Source organism: Hyaena hyaena, unplaced genomic scaffold (assembly GCF_003009895.1).
Source record: "Hyaena hyaena isolate Hyena2069 unplaced genomic scaffold, ASM300989v1 scaffold_62, whole genome shotgun sequence".
NCBI classification, from domain to species: domain Eukaryota; kingdom Metazoa; phylum Chordata; class Mammalia; order Carnivora; family Hyaenidae; genus Hyaena; species Hyaena hyaena.
The window spans coordinates 1758774-1782219 of record NW_024080694.1 but is presented as its reverse complement, the minus strand read 5'-3'; the positions used below and the strand labels follow the sequence as shown (position 1 = coordinate 1782219).

Here is a 23446-nt window from a genome sequence, read left to right as displayed (position 1 = left end):
TTCCTCAGCGATGAGCACTGAACGTTTAAAAAGTCCAGTAGACTTTTGGTATGTTTTTGTTGCATCAGGAGGAATTCCCCTACCCTCTTTTCCTTTCTTTTTTTAAAAAATATAATGTATTGTCAGGTTGGCTAACATACAGTGCATACAGTAGTGTCTCTTAGTTTTGGGGGCAGATTCCCATGATTCATCGCTTACATACAACATCCAGTGCTCATCCCAACAAGCGCCCTCCTCAGTGCGCATCACCCATTTCCTCCTCTCCTCGACCCCCATTAACCCTCAGTTTATTCTCTGTATTTGAGATTTTGGATGCTCTTTCGTTTTTCATTCTGCAGCATAAATTGCAGTCCCAGAAGCTGATTTGCTTTAACCTGCTCAAAAACCGCTATAGACCTTCGTAACTTTGACTAGCCATGTATCAGGTTGGTATATCATGGCTGCTGAAGGTTCATACCTAGTATTGCTCCTTCCCAGCCATCTAGCAAGGATTCACCTCACAATGAGAACCAGGACGGGATTAGAAATGAGGCACACTCAACTGGAGGTTAGAGCCATAGTCACAAGTGAAAATATAAAGCATATTAAATATATTATCTGTTTGTATAGTTATTAAAATACATTAACTCTAATCACCTTGGGGGGAGTTTGTGTGTGTGTGTGTGTGTGTGTGTGTGTGTGTGTGTGTGTGTGTGTTTTAATGAGTAGATTCATGCGATCTGTCATCTCCAAGAGTTTAGAAATATCAGTTAAATACATATGGATTTTTCAAAGGAAATCATCAAAAAGGACATTCCACTCTTATTACAAAGCTATTCTAGGGGTAAATATTTTGATAGATGTGGTTCAGTGCACCTGGAAGCTGAGACATGGTTGAGCCTGAGGCAGTTAGCACAGATGGAGCACTGAGATACATTAAGGGTTCTTTCTCCCCTCATATATATTGTAAATGGTTGATTGTGGCAGCATGAACATTAACATTTTCTATGCCACTGTCGGAATAAGTTTCTTGTGAAAAATGGTCTTATTATTTAAGAATGATAAGGACTGTGCTCGTTCTGACTTCTCTCACAAATAGATGTATTATGGTATATGGTATATGATACAACATTGTGTTAAGTAAGAGAACTAATTAGTATCAAGTCACTAAATTGCTGTTAAGTCCACTTGGACTTGTAGCGGATATAATGTGAGTGTTTAGGGTTGGGGCATTTATTGGTCATAAGGCAAAAAGGATGCATTAAGATGGGAAGATTGCTACTTTGGTTTTTCTTTTTTGGAAGCTGCGAGCTGAGACACTATAGACTTAAAACGTAACTTATAATTTATTAAAATGATTGAGTATATCTTCCAACTTTGCTGTTACGAAATAAGCACCCAATTGAAAATGTTGGCTACCCGCCGTGCTTGCCTATCTTCTAGGGAGATGGGTTACATTAAGTGACATTTAAAAACTTTAACACTCTTTCCTCCTTTGGAAAGGAGGGCTGAAGCCCTGTCTCTCATCAGCCTTCAGAAGTTTGGCGTTATGCAGGTGGCATTGTTTATTAGAGGAAGGACCTAGTAAACCCAGCCGTCCGGAACTATGTAACCATGAGCTTGTATTTTGTCATTGTTGTGTGTGTGTTTCTGGTGGAACATAAGTTCCTTGCAGGCAGGAAATGAGGCACATCTTTATATCCTCCTCTAGAGAGTGTTGAATAAATGTTGAAGGATTCATTGCTAAGAAAGTGACAATATTCTTTCATACCCCAAAGCTGTCAGCAAACAAATGGTAAAGATGTTTTGGAAGAAACCTCCAAGATGTCTTTATTAGCAGGAACGTGGGTATGTCCTCTAGTTAAAGGGGTTACACTCCCTCTGGCTGGCTTTTGCGGAGAGCTGGTTCATTGTAAGCTTAGTCTTGTGTGTCTGCTAGAAAAAAAATAGGCCCAAATACTCCCTCAGAGAGAGCCCGTATAAAATCAGCAACTGAATTTGATTTTCCGAAGTGTGTTTCTAAACTGAGGAAATGTCCTTTTAAAAACCATTTACCTAAAATGTTCTAAGATTGCAACATCTGCTAAGCCTATTATGTTCTTTTATTAAACAGTTTTATTGTTCTTTGTGCAAACTGCTTATTTGAAGCTGTAAAGCTGAGTTGATGGCAGACTTTCTAACAAGCAGGAATTATTTTTTTTTACCAATGAAAGAAACTGCATATTTCCAATCATGCGTAGTATTAAAAAATCCTATTCAGAAACTATCCCATTAACTGCATGTTTAAAATGTCTCTTTGAAGCCTAGCAGATTATAATATAAAATGATACTGAATGTGTAATTCTAGCAATACTTTTGACCCCTTCTGGGTTTTTAGTGTTTTGTTTGCTACGCAGACAAGAGCCCGTAAATGTCTAGATTATTTAAGGCATAGGATTGAATAGCAAGCCAGCGACTAATTGAAGAAGTATTTTCCTGATCTTTATAAAATCCAAAATTTCTGTAAGGGCAGTCTCCTTTTAATACCAGTGTAGTTCACCGGTGGCTGTATTTGGATTGCATAAACCTGTTTGATTTAGTAATTAAAGACTTTCTCAAATGCATATTTACCTCCCTGCTTGCAACTCTGCAGACCCTGGTCTTCCTGAATAGGAGCACAGCTGCAGAGACCACAGAATTTTTCAGGAAGAAAACCCTGCTCACCTCCCCAGAAGGGGGTTGGCCAGCACAAACGCCAACTTTTTGCCTACACCCTGGTGACAATTAAAAGCCGACCAAGGTGGCTTTTTCAAAAGATTGTGTTTTTGCCCATGAGAGCCTTTCTTCCTTAACACCTCAGTGGGCTATATAGCTCCTCGCCCCACTTGCAAAACAACAGCCTGGAGCATTGGACCTGCCTCCAATGAAGGGACGCCGACCTGGTTGTTTTTGTGGTAGTGCTTAACGCTGGAGTCAGTCTAGATTTGGTGACAGCTAGAGAGCGAGTAGTCGGTTTCTTTTGTCCTCTGAGGCAAAGATGACAGCTCAGTCACCAAGTGACTGAAATTTCCAGTCACCGTGTGGCAAGGCTGGTGGAGTCAGCTACCGGCTCGAAGCAGTGATTCGCAAATCTTAGGAGACTCCTGTGTACTTCCAGATCTTTCTCTGCCCTCTATATCACTCATGGTTTACAGCCTCAGAATCCCAGAGGGGCTCAGGAATATGAACAGATAAAACTGGTCCCGTTGTCATTGATGAGCTAATGAGCGGATGCCCCATCTAGTGTCATGTGTTCTAGTTTTTCTAGAGAAATTGGACAGCGGAATTTTTTTTAAATAAAATCTCTTAATTTTTAATATTGGCCATTGATTCAAAATTTAAAGGTGCCATGTAGCTGAATAACACCTGGCTTCAGGACACACATGGTTGGTGGGTCACATACTTATTTCTGCTCTGCTGATTCCCTTGAATTAAGAGTCGAAACTTAGCCTTTTGATTTCATGCCTTTGTCCCTTAATTTTAAACTACAGTTATAGCCTGGAGACAGTCTTTCTTACTTCAGTCAGTGTTGACGAAGACTTGGTAATTTCCGTTGGGTTCCGCTTAGCATATGGTTACTATGAATTGTCTGTATGTAGTACAGTTGTGTTTGGACACTGAGAATATGTGGCCTGTGCCCTCAGAGAATCTGTGAGCCGTGCAAGAGCAGGATGCCCCAGTACCAGTGATCTGTGTTACACAGCTCCAGTAGAGAGCTGTATTGGGCAGCCCTGGACTCCTTGCATTTATTTTGCACCCGAATTATGGATGCAAACCATGATGGCGGCAGCGATCTACTGTAAGAAGGCAAATCTAGCATAATTGTTGGACGAGAATTAGGTTTTCATTGTACTTCTTGATAGTTGTGGGACCATGGGCATATTATGTAACCTCTCTGTGGTCTCACTTTCCACCTCTGTGAGTGGGGATCATAATAATATCTATATCAAAGAGTTACTACGATGATAAAATAAGATAACCTTGTATGTGGAGCCCTTAGCTTAATGCCTGATGCAAAGTAAAGGCAGAGTACTTCACCACTGCTGCTACTGCTGCGTTTAAGTCCGAAAGCACCGAACTGAGAATCAAAGGAATTGGGCTTAGACACCCATTGTGCCTCTCTTAGTAGCTGTGACCAACTGGAAACCACTTAACCTCTGAGCATCAGTAAGATTAGGATAATATGAAGGTGAAGTATAATTAAGTATTACAACAATGAAGAAATGCGCAGCTGAAAATTGCTGCTTGATGGTGGGAACGGGCTGTCAGCGGAGCCACAGGGGGAAGGCACACGGCCCTCATGACACGGCATAGTCGACATGGCAACCGGGGAGGAAACCAAGGGTTTTGCCCATCTCGGTTTCCACTCAGACACGCTGGTCCACAACACAAAACAGCCTTAGAATATTATTGGCTTGAGGGAGCGCCCCTGGGTGGATCAGTCAGTTGAGTGTCCTACTCTTGATTTTGGTGCAGGTCATGATCCCAGAGTTGTGAGATTGAGCCCCGTGTTGGGCTCTACACTGCGCATGGAACCTGCTTGGGATTCTCTCTCTCTCTCTCTCTCTCTCTCTCTCTCTCTCTAAAAGAAAAAATATTATTGGCTTTAGAATGACTAGAATAAAAATTTACAGAATGAAAATTTGACTTTTGGGTACTCCCACTTTATTATTTTTTTAATGTTTATTATTCATTTTTGAGAGAGGGAGACAGACAAAGCATGAGTGGGGGAGGGGCAGAGAGAGAGGGAAACACAGAATGCCAAGCAGGCTCTAGTCTCTGAGCTGTCAGCACAGAGCCCAAGGCGGGGCTCGAACTCAGTAGCCATGAGATCATGACCTGAGCCGAAGTCAGATGCTTCACTGACTGAGCCACCCAGGCGCCCCCGGGCACTCCCACTTTATTTAAAAAATACCCCCTGAAGAGAGATTTTTCTCAACTCCCACAATTCTTTTATTTGATTTGCTTTCGAAAAGGTTCTCACTGTGGCTACCGCTCCGAGTGGCATGCTGAGGCAGGGCCACGGCCATGGTCCCCGGCAGAGCACAGGACGTTGTAGCGAGCCACCTAGGATCCAAGCCATGAGTCCTTGTTTGAGAAGTGAAGAAACTGGACGGCAGACACTCCAGCCTTGTCCAGAACCACTAAACCAGTGACTTTTGCCCTCCCCCCAAGATACTTAGGTTCACACGCTTTCAGGACTTTCAGCTGTTCCTCGGACTTACCACATTTTCGAAGACAGGTCATTCAGGTTCGTTTCGATATCTTTAAATTGCTTAGGAAAAAATAACGTCATGGAGATGGAGGCATTTCCAGAGCTTCTGCACCATGCTCGGTCAATATCACCTGAATATGAACCCAAAGAAAGGAATTTTTTGAATCACTTTATTCTGTGATAATATTAGAATAAGTACTAACAGCAAGAAGGAGAAAAGAATTGTACTGCCACAGTCCAGGGAGAACTTTATTTTTGTTTTGTGGGAAAAAAATAACCTAATACAATCAAATGAAAACAGATTGATCAAAACAGCAAAAAATCCTATTCCTGTCTCGGAGTTTGTGGGAAGAGCGCCTAATTTGTGCCTATTCTTTTTATAGCTAATGTGCTAATTGACTCAGAGATGACACCTGTGTAACTTATTTTTTAAAATCGTACTAAAATCTCCATCTCAGTAAGATTCTAGGAAAGAATTCGCAGCAGCTGGCCCCACATCTGCTTGACTGATGCCGTGTGAAATGGATTCTAAATATAGTTGGGATTCGAGTCCAACGTACTTCCATTGCTGTGCTACAAAGTATCAATGGAACTAGATCTGAAGGAGCTTATCATTAAAACAACCTAAAACTAAAATGGTATGGTTTGCTTTGGCAAGCCGCAAATATTTACCTTAAGCAATCTTTGTTAGCAAACTTGAAATATAGTTGGTCTATTCCCACTTTCCAGATGGAGAGAAAGATTATACTAAAGCTTAGAGGAGTAAAAATAAATCACATCAGCACAAGAAAGTGACTTTTTTATAAGAAGTCTTCATTCATTCAGTAGCTCAGAAATGCTTTGTCTATGTTTTTTGTCAGTCCTTGAATTTCCTAACACCTGAGTCAGTGTTCTCCAAATCCATCTCTCCTTCCTTCTCTTTCCCCCCTCCACATTTTCTGCCCTTCTTCCCTCCCTCTCTTTCTTCCTTCTTTCAACAAATGTTTCTTAAATACCCACCCTGTGCTGGGCACTTTATGATCCCCAAGGATCTAGAGAAAAATAGAATAGACATAGTCTTTTGCTCTTGGTTTTAAAAGTTCAAGTGACATAATAGATTTTATACTTTATTTTTTAAGATTAAAAAAATTTTTTTTAATGTTTATTTGTTATTGAAAGAGAGACACACACAAAGTGTGAGCAGGGGAGGGGCAGAGAGAGGGGGAGACATAGAATCTGAAGCAGGCTTCAGGCCCTGAACTGTCAGCACAGAGCCAGGTGCGGGGCTCGAACTCATGGAAGTACAAGATCATGACCTGAGCTGAAGTTGGATGCTTAACTGACTGAGCCACCCAGGTGCCCCAAATTTTAAGATTATTTTTTAGTTTATTTATTTAAATTGAGAGAGAGAGTCCTCATGTGCACACAAGCCAGAGAAGAGCAGAGAGAGAGGGAGAGAATCCCAAGCAGGCTCCACACTGTCAGCGCAGAGCCCAGTGAGGGGCTCAAACTCATGAACCGTGAGATCATGACCTGAGCCTAAATCAAGAGTCAGTGGCTCAACCAACTGAGCCACCTAGGTGCCCCTAGATTCTGTATTTTAAACATGTATGTTTAGCTAACACTATACCTGTAAAGCTCTTAGTAGGTATCGATAAATAACAGCTGTGTGTGAAAACAAGCTTCTGTGAAGCCTACAACAACAGACCCAATATAACAGCTACCATTAATTGAGCACTTATAATAAATATGCCAGGAATTACACACACACACAAATGCATGCGTGTGTACTTACACAGATACAGACACGTTGTTGTATTTAATCATTACAGCATTCTCACGGTAGATGTTGTTACCCCAATTTACAGATGAGGAAACAGAAGCTCAGTTAAGTTGGATTGTCCAAGGTTACATGGCTAATACGTGACGAGCCAGATTTCGAACCCGGGTTTGTCTTGATTCAAACTTGAGCCCTTCACCATGAGGATTCAGCTCGGAGTCCTATGTGTACAGCCTCTGTTGTGTCCTGCTGCCCACTGCCTGCAGGGACAGTGGCCCTGGCAGCCCTGGTTTCTCCAGGCTCCAGTGCCTGGGATAACGCATTGGGATTCTGCTCTGAGCACCTGACTTTCGGGCTCCTCTGGATTGCAAGACCACCAGCAAAATTAAAAGGGATTGCTCTTCAGTGAAAGCTGAAGGTCTTTGCTGTAACGCTTTCCTTTGTAATTGATACATCTTTTTCCAAGGGCAACAACAACGAAAACTATTCATGAGCCATCTCTTCGGGCTTTGCCCAATTTTCTGAGACCTCACATCCCATCTTGACAAGTGCATCCTACACCGTGTATTTGCAGAGAGCGTGGTTTCTTACAGAGCACCTTCAGGCCGGTGAACTGGCTTATGCCTTACAATCTAGGTTTGTAGCATCAGTCACTTTGCTCCATTGTAAGTCAAGAAACTGGGGCCTAGAGCAAAGAAATTGCCCAAACCCGGTAGCTGATCTGTAGCAATGCTGAGGCTCAAACTCAAATCTGACTCCTTTGCAGCCTAAGAAAGTGCTGTTTGTGCAGAGATTACAGTCCCCAGGACTGGGGGCTGTGTTCCGTCGTTTATTACAGAATTTCTGGCGATACAGATGAGGGGGTGAACTTTCTAATCTCACGACACCTGCCTTCTCTTATGAGGTTTCATTGCGCAAGTCAGAGCCTCCAGGATTAGTAAGATAGGGAATTTGTCTCCTGTTCTCAGGGCTGCTCCAAGCCCAACACCACAGCTTCCTGCCCGCTGCTACTGCTTCCCACAGATGCTTGACCCTCGGACATACCTTGCTTGATGACTCTCCTGGCCAGAGACAATTAGAAGGTAAAATATGTTAAAGTAGATGAGCTCGTCAGGACAACTTTCTCCTCTAGGACTACTTCCTTCAGTCATGTCTTGCCAATACCATTGGTCTCCCCATCTCTGCCGGCTTTCCTCTCAGCCTGGAAACCCACTCAATCTTTTCATCTTTTCCTTTAAAACTATTGATAGAGGGGCGCCTGGGTGACTCGGTTGGTTGAGCATCTGAGTCTTGATTTCAGTTCAGGTCGTGATCTCACAGTTCACAAGTTCGAGCCCCATGTTGGACTCTGCACTGACAGTGTGGAACCTGCTTGGGATTCTCTCTCTCTCTGTCTCCTTCTCTCTGCTCCTCCTTTGTGCTCTCTCACTCTCTCCCTCAAAAATAAATAAACTTTTTAAAAAAATAAATAAAAGTATGATAATAGAGAGAGATCGGGACTGCCATTCTCTCTCCTCCCCTTCTCTGGCAGCCTTCTTACAAGAGTGATCTGAATACCCAGGGACCACTTCCTCCCTTCCATTCACTCCTCCTTCATGGCGGCCTGACCCATCTGCTGCTCCACGGAGCCCTCTCTGGAAGATCTCTCCGGTCAGCTGCAGAGTGCCACATTTTTCAGTCAGCATCTTACTGAGTCTGCTTCATTTAAAGTTTTGACTCCCGAATCCTGGAAACTCACTGCGCCCTACTTCGCCTCCTTTGTGAACTCCTTGAGCTGCTTGTACTGTTTTTCAAGGGTTCTGCTTCAGTTGGCCTCCCTAACCCTGGCTCTCCTGGCTTCGTGTCAGCCATCGTGATTTCAGCTCACCTGCGTTCGTGTTCCTGAGTAAGATTCCTTAGCCACACTCCTGTTCTTACTGCTTCTGCCTGCACTTGGATGTGGCCCCGCTGCAGCTTCACCATGACCTTTATTCCTTCCCAGATCAGCTCTGCCTTCTGCAGTCCCTACCTCAGTTAATGGATCATCCACTCAATAAAAAAAAAAAAACGGAGTCACGATAGATGACCCCCTCCCTCGCTCGCGTCCATCCCATTTCAGTTCTATTGCTTCCTCGCTGCTTGTCGGGTCTGTTCTCTCCCTGTGCCCTGGTCCTTTCCCCTCCAGTGTTACTCACATCCCTCCCTGTCCTGAGATGCTTCTCTCACTTTTGTTTCGGTTCCCATGGCTAGTATGCTCGTATTCATCCTTAAAGGCTCATGTCAGGCTTTGCTGATATGCATGTGTCCTTCTGAACCGTCTCCAGATGCCGTGCATTTGCCTTCCCCACCAGGGCTGGGCGTTTTCAGGACAAGTACTCTTCCCTCGTCTTACTCAATCTGTGTACTCCCAGGGACTAAAAAGTACCTAAAACTTACTAAGTTCTCAATAAATATTTGTTGAGCTGAATCAGAATTTCTAGAGTAATCAGAACACATGAAAAGCATATTGGAAACAGGAGCTTTGGAGGAAAATAGAGGCAGCAGTCCAAAGCGTTCTGTTGGTACAGTCGTTGCCCTGGATATTAGCATGTAGACCCTCTCTTACCTCACGTTATTGCCAGTACATGAGCTCCTTTTTCTTAGCAAGCCTGTCCCTGTCTCTACGCTTACTGTGCGTAACCCCAGCTAATTCTGTAGGACTCAGCCCAAAGGCTTACCTCAGGACAGATTAGATGCCTCTCATCCCCACTGGTGTCTCGAGCATGGCATTTATCAGAGCATGACCTGACGGTTTCCTGTTTCCCATCTGTCTTTTCCAGAATAGCGAGCTCATTTAGGACAGAGACAGGGTCTTACTTCCCTTATATTCACGGAGCCCGACATATCTGCGAGGAGCAAAGAAGAAACGTGCTTTGAAAGTGGGAGATGTTTATAGGTGTGCTGTTAGAGAAACCTCTAGTGTATAATATAAAATTTAAATATAAATGTAACATAAATATACATGTAAAGCTGAAGTTCTATAAATGTTTAAGTTCCTTTTCTTGAGTCGGACCTTCAAGCAACAAATTGTAGGTGTGCTCCAATTCTGGTGTCTCCAGTTAGCAGTTGTTAATCAGACTAGCTGATCAATTTACTGAGCTCAAATCAAAGCATTCGTTCTCAAAGCCTTTTTTGTTTATGAGTACAAACACACCATTGATGTTTATAAGAAGAATTATTTTCTCCCCTGAATGTTAACTAGCCACAAAAGATGGTGTACACATGTGACAGTGTTTTTCATGGAGTTTAAAGAATGTTGGCCTTTGATGTTCTGCCCTTGAATAGAAATGAGTCTGCGGTATAAAATCACCAGTGAGGAAACAGAGAAACGTCTAGGCAAGCACCTGAGAAACACTGCTAGAGTTCCTAAGTATTAAAATCCAACAGATGCAATGTTTATAACATAGAAAAAGGAGCTACACTTTTGGGTGATAGTACATATATCCTATGCTATGAAAATGAGTGACATTAAGTAGAATTATTAACATTTCATATTAAATAGAAATGTCTCCATTAAGATGTGTTTGAAAACATAAGACACTAACAAATAGCTTCAGCGCTAAAAAAAAAAAAAAATAGCGAAAGAAAGTCCATAAAGTACAGGTGTCTCATAGGAAAAGGGAGTAGAACCCGCGTATGAAATGGGCTTTCAGGTCTCTCTCAGATCATTAAATCTCTCATCTTTACTTCTTTCCATGCCTTGCTCCTTTCTTCTCTGTCTTTAGCTTAGTGTTCTCAGTTTGCCCAGCCGTCTGGCAGAAGATGGTCACCACACAGCACTCGATAGGCTACAGATCCTCTTTCAGTTCAACTAAAGAGCTCAGACTGAATTAGAATTGCTCAGTTCCAATTCCAGCCTCTCGGAAGAGAGAAGTTGGTTGATGCAACATAGGTCAGTAGTCTGCTGTGGTCCAAGCAATTGTGAAGAGTGTGATATAAATATAGTTACGTTCGTAACCATAGGAATGCAAAAAAGGCGTTCCTCTAGCAGGCTGGGCCATCAGACACAGACAGACAGCCCCACAACCACCAAGGCCAAGGGCGCATGAAGTGGAAAGTACAACATAGGATTTATCCCAATATATGTTATTTATAGGCCAATTGCCTGTTTCTTCCACCGAACCATAGGCACATCGAAGCTGGGTACCATACCTTGTTTATGTCCAGTTCCCCAGTACCTGCAGCAATGCCCGACAGTAGGCATTCAGTAAATATTTATTGGATGAACAGAAACTGAGATTTACTCTGCCTTCCTGGGAACTACAGTTTGATAATAAAAGTAGTCAATAACCAAGCAAATATTTTTTAGCTATAACTATAGTAAATACTAAGAACATTTTTAAAAGATGAGAGAAAGGAGTTACTAAGCAAGAATAGACACTATCAGAAGGTAGTCGATGGTGGTCATATTGGGTTTGCTTATTCATCCCAAGAGGCTGGAGACAGTAATTATTACAGATTCCACTTAGATTTTATTCCATTTATGAATTGAATAAAGAAAATAGTGGTTTATATTAAATACGTGAGCTACTGAAAGATTGCTATAAAGAGCTACCTAAAAATTATAAATAAATATAATTCATATTTGCTGATGTCTTCTGATTTTATCTGACAGTTTTAAATTGGTCAACTCCTAGCCCAGGACCTGATATAATTATAAAATAATTCTCTGAGATAGTGAATGATTGTTTAAGTGTACAGTAGCAGCTATACTTTGCCCAGCTCTGCAGAGAGATCTGGACTGAGATTACAAATAACACAATGCAAAGGACATGTTCTCTAATGGGGAATGTGGCAAGATCAGATGGCCCACCAGGATGTGTTTCATCAATATGATGGAAAGGGTGTATCCAGGTGAGGTCTGCTCTATAAAGTTATTCAAGGACCCGGGCTCCTTCCATCTTGTGGCTCCCTCCTCCTCCTGGGGTCCCTCCATTAATGCTGGTCCTTGGGGAAAGAGTGAGGTTGGGTCAGGTCTACGCAAGGAAACACACATCACTTCCACTCACATTTCATTGGCTGGGACATGTACCACATCTACCTACAGGGAAGGCTGGGGAGAAAATGTATATTTAGGGACCCAGGAGGAAGAAGACAAAGTGGATATTGGTGAGTATTCTCAGTGTCTGCCATGCTAGCCATGCGCAGATTCAAGAAGCTGTGAGAAACATGTGGAAAGGGAAATGTAGTTTCCCTTTGTAGTTTCAAAAGATTTTGTTGATAAAATTTGAAATGATTCCAAATAACTTATTTAAAAAAAAAAAAAAAAGAAGAAAAAGAAGAAAGTTAAAGAATTTAGGAACTGTCTCTCAGAAGCCTCTTACCACCGGTAATGGTGTTCACCTCTACAAACCACCTGTGATTCCCTGTCATTGATGGAAAGTCCACAAGAAAATTAAAAGCATACAGATTCTAAAAATTGCTGGTATCTGATTACAGTGGTGGTAGTTCTTACCCTCTTATCCTGTGTACAGCTGTGGTCGTGACATCCCCGTCAAAGGATATCTTCCTCTCTTCTGGGAGGGTTCTACAGTATGAAAAACAAAATGTAAATGTTGGTAGGTTGTATTTGTTGCACACCTCCTTCAGTCTGGAGTAGCATTTCCCAACCAGGAATGGAGGAAAGAGTGCGATTTTGTAGCTTTACTTTGATCTGTCCAGTGAGTCTGGTTTATGTCTGATAACATGTGGTCCTCTCTTATAACAGTGGCTATCTATGCCTGAGATCTGTGTCCGGAGCTCTGCAAATATAAGTTTTACTACAAGAATAGCTTACGTTATTGAGCACTTACTATATTCCAGACATCCTTCTATATGTTCTATGCCCTCACAGAAATCTTAGTGTGGCGTGTGTTAGTACTGTCCTCACTTTACAGATGGTGGGACTGGGGTACAGAGCTGTCGAATAATGTGTGCCAAGGCTAAACAGCTAGTAATACATGGTGGAGGTCAAATTTAAACCCAGGCAGACTAGCTCTACAAGTCGTCATCCTCAACACTAAGCTGTAGTATAAAACCAGAGGACCTCCTGGGGACTTCCTGGCATTAAATATCAGAGAAATAGAATGCCCCCTTCCTTTTACTCTTCCGGATCTTGTCAGTTAATCCACATGAGAAGTAACTCCTACCCAGGAAGTCTCCGATTTTATCAAGGGACATACACACCGAGCAGTTGAGGAGCATGAGTCTTAATTGTTGTAACCAGGACTGGCTAAAATTTAAGGGACATGATTGCATTCCATGTGCCCCAGATTTAGTTTGTCAGGTAGCTGTTAGTGGTGCTGATCAGCTGTCCCCAGACAGGGCAAAGTGCACTTGGTTTGATTTTTTATTTGCTGACTCCAGCTGGTTATTTTTGGACACGTATGTAAAAGGGATTCTGTAAATAAGTGAGCATCTACTATATGGAAAGTTCCATACTACTTACTGTAGGGAATATAGAGAGGAGGAGAGCTTAATTGTCAGTGTACTGATTAGTAGGAGTAGCAGGATTACACTGAACATTAGTGAGGTCGCTGAAATTCTAGAAGGCTATTCTTCTAGAAGAATAAATTCTAGAAGGCTCTTCCTGAGCCTTTAGCTAATAGGTTACACACTGAATGTTGTGAAGGAAGATGACATTAGGGTCCCCAAAGTGATCCTTACTCTAGTTAGACGATCCTATTTCCTTCTGTCTCATGTGTTAATATTCCTTTCCTTAGACACTTTATTGAGATATAATTCACGTACCATAGAGTGCACCCATTGAAAGTACACAATAAATGGTTTTTAATATATTCACAAAGTTGTATAACCATCACCACCATCAATTTTAGGATATTTTCAAAAACAAACCCTGTGTCCGGTAGCATTCCCTAACTATTTTCTTCCAACCCCTCCCTTCCCAGCAACCACTAACCTACTTTCTGTCTCTGGATTTGTCTGTTCTGGACATTTCATGTAAATATGCATACGTGGTCTTGTAACTGGCTTCTGTCACTTAGCATTAGCATGTTTTCAAGGCTCGCCCGTGCTGCAGCATGTACCAGAACTTCATTCTTCTTAGTGCCTAATAATGTGCCATTATCTGTCTACACAACGTTTCATTTGGGTTGTGTCTGTGTTTTGGCTGTTACAAATGATGCTGCTACAGACATTTGTGTGCAAGGGGGCATCTGTTTTCATTTTCATTTCTCGCGGTATTTGTCTGAGAGTGCAGTTGCTGGGTCATATGGTAACTCTATGTTTATCCTTTTTAGGAACTGCCAGACTGTTTCCCAAAGCGACTGCGCCATTTTACATTCCCACCAGCAATGTGTGAGGGTTCCAATCGCTCCACGTCCTCGCCAACACTCGTTATTATCTGTCTCTTTGATTGTAGCCGTCCTAGTGGGTGTGAAGTGGTATCTCATTGTTTTGATATGCATTTCCCTGATGGATTAATATTGTAATGTTTGTTTTACCAACCTAAGACAACAGCGTCAATCTTTTACTTTCTTAAGCACATAATGTCTCACGTTAGTGGATTGACTTTCTAAAACAAGACCATCATCTGTACAAGACAATTGTCACTTATGAGCTTAGGGCTGTACCTAAAAGAACGCCAAGTAATATGACGTGGAGTTAAGATTATGCACTCATCTGGGAAATTTGTTTTGGAGTATGAATTCACTCACAGTGCTTCTGAGGCTTTTATCTAAGCTACTCAAGTCCTATTATGTGACATTTACTGGATAATCCAGACAGCTCTTGGGTTAAATCGACAGAGTGATGTCACCCAGTAAACACTTGAAAGTGGAGATGTGTGTCTTTCCTAGTTCTCTCAGTTGAGATTAGCGGTGGTTCACAGCACCGGGAGCTTTTTCTCCTCTGTGATCCATCAGTCTGTGTCCCATCGTGGGCCAATAATCTGTCACCTGAAGCTACTTAAAATAGGTTGCACTTTCTTAAATGCCGTGTTGCTGTGATGACATCAGATTTTGGCTCCAGAACGAGGGAAAGCACCTTTTCGTGACTTTTGTTTGCCTCCAATCCCTTGTTTCGAGTACAAGCAAAGTGATTTGTAGCTCCTTTGCTCATAAAGCTACAATTTATTCTGTACTGGGTGTTCCTTCCATCACTTTTCCTTGCGGAGGCTCCTGGTGTGATTGTCTTTGTGTTTCTGTCAAGGGAAAAAAAAGATACGGGGCTTAGAAGGTGTGTTAGAATTCCACCATCTTGATTACACCAGCTAGCAGATGTCTGAAAAGGGCCTGCACAAAAGTCGTTCGGTGAGAAAAGAAGAAAAATAAAAAGTTGATCTAAATTCAGGGGGTGTGTTCTTCGAGAAGGCCTCAGGATCTCCTGGAGAGCGTCCCCCAAAAGGAGACCCTACTGGTAGACTGATCACCCTTCCTGACCCATAGAGAGAATGCCCACCCAGATCCAGAGTCTCCCTGTTGGGCTCTACACATCTGTCTCCAAGTTAGCACAGCTCTGAGAAGGTCTGGGAGGGGCAGAGTAAGGAAGGAGAAAACTGAGAATGGATAATTAATCCCTTTGTAATGTATCATTATATGTTCTGCTTTATTTGGTCCTTAACTTTTTAATATGCATTTGTGTAGCTGTGTTTGGCAGAGATGGGAGTAGTATTCTTGGGAGAATCCATTAGATTTATGGAAAGAGCTTGACTTTTGTCTGTCCAAAGTACAGGGAAGTAATAACTTTATACATTTACAGAGGTGGGTGTGATTGGGTTTCTGGTTTTTGTTTTTTTCTCTTTTTTTTTAAGCTTTAGTAAATTCTGTTTTGAGCATTCTGTTCACTGAAATGCAGCTTTAGTAAATTCTGTCTTGAACATCTATTAACTGAAATATAGATTCAGTAGATTCTGTTTTGAGCATTCTATTAACTGAAATACTATTTTAAAATTATGAAATATTTATAAAATTATAAAACCTAAGGCTGTCATGACCCAGTGATAATTGTTGCCTCTGCTGAGGGTCCTGAGTTACTGCACAACCCTGGCCCATGTGCCTTTAGAATTATCAAGGAGCTAAATAATATTTCTTAAAGTATTAGTAGGAATTATAGTTCAGATTCTTATTTTTGCAAAATGATTAGCCCTTGCGGAATAATTTTAAGAAAATAATTAGCACTGGGGTGCCTGGGTGGCTTAGTCGGTTAAGCGTCCGACTTTCGCTTGGGTCATGATCTCGCGGTTCGTGGGTTCGAGCCCCGCATCGGGCTCTGTGCTGACTGCCAGCTCAGAGCCTGGAGCCTGTTTCAGAGTCTGTGTCTCCCTCTCTCTGACCCTCCCCTGTTCGTGCCGTCTCTCTCTCTCCTAGAAATAAATAAAACATTAAAAAATAATAATTAGCACTTACTGAGCATTGACTATGTACTAGGCATTATACTAATAACTTTGTGATTATCTCATTTAATTCTTTCCCTAGCCCTCTGGAATAGGTCCTGTTACTATCCCCGTTTTACAACCCAAGGTTTAATGACATTTAGCGCATGCTGTAGCCGGGCCTTGCCCCCTTGACCCCACAGCAAACAACCTCCCCTGTGTACATGGTGTATCTAATGACTAGAGCCCACCTTTCCTACACCATGTCACAGACTAGAAATGGGAAAGTGGCGAGACAGAGTATGGATGAGGGAATGAATGAACGAGAAGTAGCCCACTTCAACGAGAGAAGCAAATTCAGTTTTGCTGGGCTAGAGTTTTGGGTTTTCATTTTTGCTACGTTAGTTTTGGTCACAGCTTTTCCTCCTTTGTGTTCTTGGACAAAAAGTGCTAAGGAGAGGCAGACCCAAGGCTGATTATTCCTGTAGGAAAATGGCCCAAGATGTGTCTTCCATGGACCAAGAATGACTAGACATGCTGCTTGTTCATTTCTGTCCAGAAATTAGAACAAAGAAGAACGTCGCTTATACCAGTTCTCCTTCAGAAAACCAAACACCTAGGATGACTTATTTTGCATAGAAAACAGAATATATTTAGAAATTCAGGAAGTATTTGCTTTCTCATTATAAACATAAAGTTATTGATACTCACTGGTTCGACTAAATTGCTATAATTGCTTCCCTGGCCATTTTACTATGAGATATCCCCAAATTAGTGATTGAATTATCATCTCTCTCTTTCTCTCTCTCTCTCTCACACACACACACACACACACATTCTCTCTCTCTAGCATACCTTTCATGCCTTTTGTAAGTGTGAGAATAATGTAACTGCAGTTCCACTCTTATTAAAAAAAATGGCTCAAAGGCAGCACTTTAAGCTAGTAACGTGCTCCAGTGAAAACCCGGATCCCTCGAGTTTATCCCCCACGCTTCTTCCCCTTCCCTGCAAAGGTAGCCGTTCTTGAATCTGCCCTTTGTCTCCACTAAGTAGTCGTCTTTGATTGTGGCACCTCCTGGGACAGACAGCTCCTTCGGTTTTCAGGGAGTTCTAAGTGGTGGAGATGATTTCTGTTGTGGAGCCAGACAGTGTGTCCTTTAATGCCTGCTTCTGACACTAACACTTCCTTCTGGGACTGAGACACTGTGAAAACCAGGGTGAGGTATCTTAATTCACAGACATTTACTATTTGCTTGCAATATGCAACCCAATTATGGTTTGAGATATTAACACGTGTGATTCATGACAGGAACCCTTGATGTGGAAGAAGAAAGCATGGGCTTTGAAGCCCGATAAGAGCAAAATAATGCTGACTGGATGCCAGGCACTTTATATAAGTTAACTCATTAATCCCGACCACAGCCCTCTGAAGTATATACCAGTAATATCTCCATTTTACAGATGAGAAGATTGAGTCATAGAGTTAAGAAACTTGGTCGAAATCACCTGACCAGTAAGAGTCAGAGCCAGCATCTGAAACCAGGCAGCCTGGCTACAGAGCCCCTACGTCTGTCTCCCCCTGGCTTGTGCTGCCTCCTCGGCCAGACCCTCAAATCCTGCAACTGTCCCCTGTTAGCCAGATGATGCAGGGAATTGCCTTTAACTGCCTGCACTTTAGTTTCCTCATCTGTGAAAATAGGCAAAGTTATTATAAGAATCAAAATGGAATACCACAGAACATGACCAGTGGTTCTCAACATCTGTTTTTTTTTTTTTTTTTTTAAGTTTAGGCCCCACCCGAACTTCTGATTCATTTAAACACTTTGTGGTATGTGGTTTGTTGTCACCGATACGGAGACTCATGTCGATGTTGCTTCAGAATAAGGAGGGTGTTTTGTGTTTGTTTTAGTTAATCTTCTTGATAACTACAAAATTCAGAACAGCATTAGTCAACATTGACAGGACTAAGTTTGGGGTGATATTAAAGAGTCTGACTTCATAAATCCCGTAGGGGTTGTTCCTCAGAAACTTAAAATGCACTCTGTTGCCCCTTTTATTGCTGAAATATTTATCGGCGTGCATACTTGGGGCAGCACATTTCATGAATAGCTGATGCTAGTAAAAAGGAATGTATTGTTTTTCTCCCTGTATGTGATACTTCTTTACTGCAGCCCAAAGAGCTCTTCTGAAAGGGGACTCTTGGGAATATTAATAGCATCACCTACAAACATTTTGCATTTTTAAATCTGTACACAGTGGGACCAGAGAGGTTATAAATATTCTGGTTGATGCTGGCTTTCTCATCATCAAATGTACTGGCTGGATCAAGAAGAGATACTTTATCCTTGTGCTGTCTTTTGAAAGAGAAAGGAAGAGCCTGATGGAAAATGTGATGACTCCTTTAACACACTTATTTTGCGAGAATTTGGGGTGACTCATGTCACTGAGAAGAGTTGGAGAACTTTTGAATGTGTGGCCAGGGAGTGCCATGGCAGCGTGAAGACTGTTCCTCTGATCACATAATTTTGGCTTTCTTGAACTGGTCCCTTTCAGGGCTGTGCCATTTAGGTCTGTCTGAGTCAGATCAAAGTTGACAAGGCAGATTTGGAGATCCAGGGGTTGTGGTATCTCAGGAGGGTGGCACTGTTCCATTCAACAGTCATTTGTGGAGCACATCTTATCCCCTAGTTACTGGGGACACATGCTGAACTCAAGTCTGCTGTCAGTGGGGCGGTGGACAGAGAGGTGACTTCAGTACAGTTCAGCAAGTTTTCATGGTGGAGGAAGATGCGGGCTGCTTTGAGAGCAGAGAGGAGGTCGCCTAATGTAGCCTCAGGGAGGGAGGCAGGAGGGCGACGGCGGAGCTGGTCTAGGAAGGCTTCGGAGGCAGGGTGCTGACGTGAGTACTAAAGAATGGACTAAAGGCTGGTAGGGGCCAGGCGAAGTAGGGATGGAAGAACATTCCAGCGGGTTTCTGTACCCTCTTGAGCAGTTCCTTTGTCATCCTCCCTAACCAGCAGCAGCAACTCCAAATAGTGACCCACTGACTTCATATCCTATCATTATTTGACTGTTAAAATAGTCCTTTCTGTGTCTTAATGATTAGCTGGCTTTGTGAAATATACGTTCTAAGGAGAAAAAAACAAACAAACCGAAAACCTGGGGCATTTCTGTCCCTGAAATGAACAGTCTGCCGCACCCATTTGGCCTGACCTCCTCTATCATTGAGGAGGATTGGCTAGGGAATATGCTAGAACCCCAGCAGTATGGCTAGTGGGAAAGCAGGTCCCTGAGGAAATTCCCCAGCCCGCATAGCTGACGTCCAGAGGGGGTTGTAAAATCATCGAGAGTTGGATAGTAAGCAGCATCCAAAGTAGTCAACAGCCCTGACGGTTGTTCCCTGGCCAGAAATCATAGTAGGCAGTGGCTCGAGATTTCCAGCCTATATCACTTACTCGCTTTATGACCTTCAGCAAATTACTTCGCTTCTCAGTGCTTGGTTTTCTCTAAAATAAGGACTAATAATGGTACCTCACTATATCCCACTACAACAGGGTGGCAGGTGGGGTGAGGATTAAAGTAATTCATGGAAAGCACTTGAAAGTTTCTTCTTAGGTGTTAGGGGCCAGAGTCCTGGTTCCCTTAGAAGGGGACCCAGGCATATCAAGGCCTCTGCCATTAGTGAAGTATTTAGTACAGAACTCCAGTTCCCCAGGAGATACTAGTTTACCATACAAGCCAACATGTCCGTTCAGGACCCATTCAACAAATATTTAGCGCATGTCTTCCGTATGCCAGGCACCAGGGGGAAGTTAGAGCAGTCAGTCCTTACAAAGGTCCTAATGTAGGAATGGCCTGAAATAACAAGGAGATCCATTGGAATGAATGCGGGAAAGAAAAGAGAGATCAGAGAAGTAACAAGGGACAGGTCTTACGGGCCCTTATAAGCCATCTGCCATGGTTGGGACTTTGAGGTCACTCTGGGGTGAACGTCAGGAGAGGAGTTCTGACAACAACTGCTGGTTATTGAGTGTCTAGAATATAGCAGGCACTGTGCAAAGTGTTTGACCTGTGTTATCTGGCTTAATCAGATCCAAAAAGCAGGTTAGAATAATGATAGAAAGCAAATGACCCTGTCCCCATGCAGGAAACATAAGGACGTAGGGAGCACGCCTGTGTGCTTGAACCCAAATCTGAGTCACCTCGTGATGTTCCATTTCCATTCAGTGAATATAGGAAATGTGTTGGCACCTGATTGGTTGTAGCAGGGCTAATTTTAGACTCCCCTAATTTTAGACCACACCACAGGACCACTCTAGGGACCTGGGTACAAACTTGGTTCCCGTGCTTCCAAAGGACTCGGGAAATCAGGGGCAAAGAATCTGCACAGACAGCACTCACCACACAAGCGGTTCTTCCTGGGCACTAAGCAGGTGGACTTAGTATCAAAGCTCCAGCCTCAGTCTTCCAACATCTTCTCTTCTCCCAATGGGCACGTTACATGTGCACACTCCTGCCACATTCAAAGACCCCAGTGCTGCTGGGTGCTTGTTAAGGGCAGGGTAGAATCAAAGCCCAAAATACCAGAGGTTCAATTTCCTGTTCTTACCACACCACGCCAGCAAATGAGGCAGCTTTCAGAACAGCTGTCTCTGCCCGTGAACCTGAAGTTCAGTTTTGACTCAGGAGCCTGTGGGAACTGCTGAACTCCTTCCTCTGCAAGATGTTCTCAGACCCCAAAGTCAGGCTGCTCGTTTGTTTTGCAGGATCCAGCGAGCACCTACCTGACCATCTTAGTTCATACTCAGCTAATTTGAAATATGCCCTGACTGTCGAAGGAGCTGAACTATAAGATAAAGTAGAGCGAGTGTTGATTCTTTTCGGCATTGTGTAAATGAGCTGCCTGTTTGTTGCACGTAGCGTTCAATGCCGCATCCTAGGAATGCCAGGTTGGGGGGTCTCTGCCCTTGTAGATACTGGTAGTTTACAAGTGCTTATGGCATACTCTAAGTGCTCTGTTAACCAGACGTTCCACTCGCTGGACACGGATCGAACTGTGCATATGCAGCAAAAGTGGAGAGAGAAAAAAAGACTACAGTTAAATAGTAAAAGTGTTACATGCCGGCCACTTCTTCATCTTGTGTCCGTTTAAGAAAAACCATTCTTCCCACCACTAGCAGAAATATGGCTGTGCTCAGCCCCTCTGAGAGGTTGTCTTTGATTTCCATGGGATTTTCATTTTATACTTTGACCTCCGAATGTATTCTCTAGATCAGATGAGTTCATTGTACTGAGAGACATACGTGGAGTCAAACCGGCTTGTGAATTCTAGTCTCAGAGGGATTTAGGTGCAGATGAATTTTTTGATGCATGATTAGCTTTATTTCTTAAATCTGTAAGACAAAGATAATTGAATTTATTTCATTGGCATTGCCACAGTGAAGAAGTGAAACAAAAAAAGTAAAGATCCCCACAAGTTATTTGTCATAGTAAGTGATGGACCCTACTCCATTGCTAACGAGTGTGGCTGCAGACGTCACCTGTGGGAGCCACAGAAGGCTTTTAGGCCGAGGGGTGATATGATTGATGTTGGTTTTAACAGGGGTGACTTTGGTGTCACTGTGATGTATGGGCTGCAGTGTGGAGAGACCAGAAACACAGAAAGGAACTAGCAAATGGTGATGGGTTCAGAAAAGGGCCAGAATGAAGGCATGCGCCTGGTATGGAGAGCAGGAGCCCAGTGCAAGAGCTTTCACAGTAGAATGAACAGAATTTAGAGCCTGTGTGCCTTAAGAGGCAGTGAGTTTTCCAGCTAAGGAGTTTGGGCAGATGGAGATAATGAATTTGACTGGTATAAAGAATCAATCAGAAAAGGCCGTCGTTCACTGCAGACTGAAACTGTATGCCTGGCACTGAGCTCAGGAATTTAACATATTATTTGACTTAGTCCTCACGACAACTCTGTGGAGTAATGCCAGCTTTTACTGGTGTAATATCAGTAATACCAAGGGCATTTTACTGTTGTGAAAAGCTGAGCTTAGAGAAGCCTAATGATTGGAACATGGATTTGTCTGACACTGAAGCCTTGCTTTAAACTACAGCAGGAAATAAGCCCTCGCTCTGGGAAAGGAGAAATGGAATCGGGTCAGGCAGGAGAAGATAAACCCTAGTCCTGCGAGTGTTACCCTTGTGCTGCTTCTAGTCAGTTAGAGGTATCGGGAGGGCACTTGGAAAATCAGACCTGTGGCTCAGAGGAGGGGCTGGAGAGAGGTGAAAATGTGGGCCGTGGTGTCCTGTGGTGTCCTGTGGTTGATGTCGGGGAGCGAATGAGATCACCCAGCAAGGCATGTAGAGTTAAAGAGAAACAGACCCTAAGTAAATGATGGTTCAAAAGCAAATGCTCTAAACTCCTGGTCCAGCAGTTTGGAAACACTCATATACCCGTATGCAGTGTAATTTTTCCTCACCCCAGCATAGCATTGTGCTTTGGTATATAAATTTTTATGGCATTTCTTTCTTTTTTTTCCAACTGGGTACTGAGCGCTCTGTATTTGTCAGTCACCATGAGCCCTTCACAGAGCTTTAAGTCTAATGGCGAGTCCTAATTTTAAAAAGCAGTGAAACAGGGGTGCCTGGGTGGCTCAGTCAGTTAAGCGTTCGACTCTTGATTTAGGCTCAGGTCATGATCTCTTGGTTCCTGACATCAGGGGCCCCCCACGTCAGGCTCTCTGCTGACAGAGCAGAGCCTGCTTGGGATTCTGTCTCCCTCTCTCTCTGACCCTCCTTCTCTCAAAAATAAACTTTTTTTTTAAGGCAATTAAACAGTAGGAACTAGCCATTATCAATTACAATTACAGCATAGGCTTAAGTGTTGTTATTATAGTGACCTCTTTTAGGGTCCTATATAAGACCGGCTCCAAAGCCAGACTGGTGAGTCAATAGCCAGGGAATTAGAATCACAGGATGTAATATGGAATTAGTTTATATTGAAGAAAACAAGTACTGGACCTAAAAATCACCACAGATTATGCCTTTCAAGAAATGCTTAAGACTGTTTGCAAGATAAATTGAGATAATACATTGCCGAAATTAATTTGGTTACAGCTTATGCAGGAGGCTGGGGTTTCTAAGTGTGGACGGCAAAAAT

At 42.8% G+C, this 23446-nt stretch overlaps 1 protein-coding gene and 1 long non-coding RNA gene across 3 annotated transcripts in view; one reads left to right on the top strand and one right to left on the bottom strand.

Annotated features, from left to right (window-relative positions):
* Nucleotides 1-23446, top strand: part of NSMCE2 (NSE2 (MMS21) homolog, SMC5-SMC6 complex SUMO ligase) — a 218808-nt gene that overhangs the window by 141792 nt on the left and 53570 nt on the right. The window lies entirely within an intron of this gene.
* On the bottom strand, nt 5893-9829 carry LOC120231762. Its single transcript, XR_005528413.1, has 3 exons — nt 9668-9829; nt 8016-8032; nt 5893-5965 (listed from the first exon to the last, which is right to left on the bottom strand). It is a non-coding gene; the product is annotated as an uncharacterized LOC120231762 (long non-coding RNA).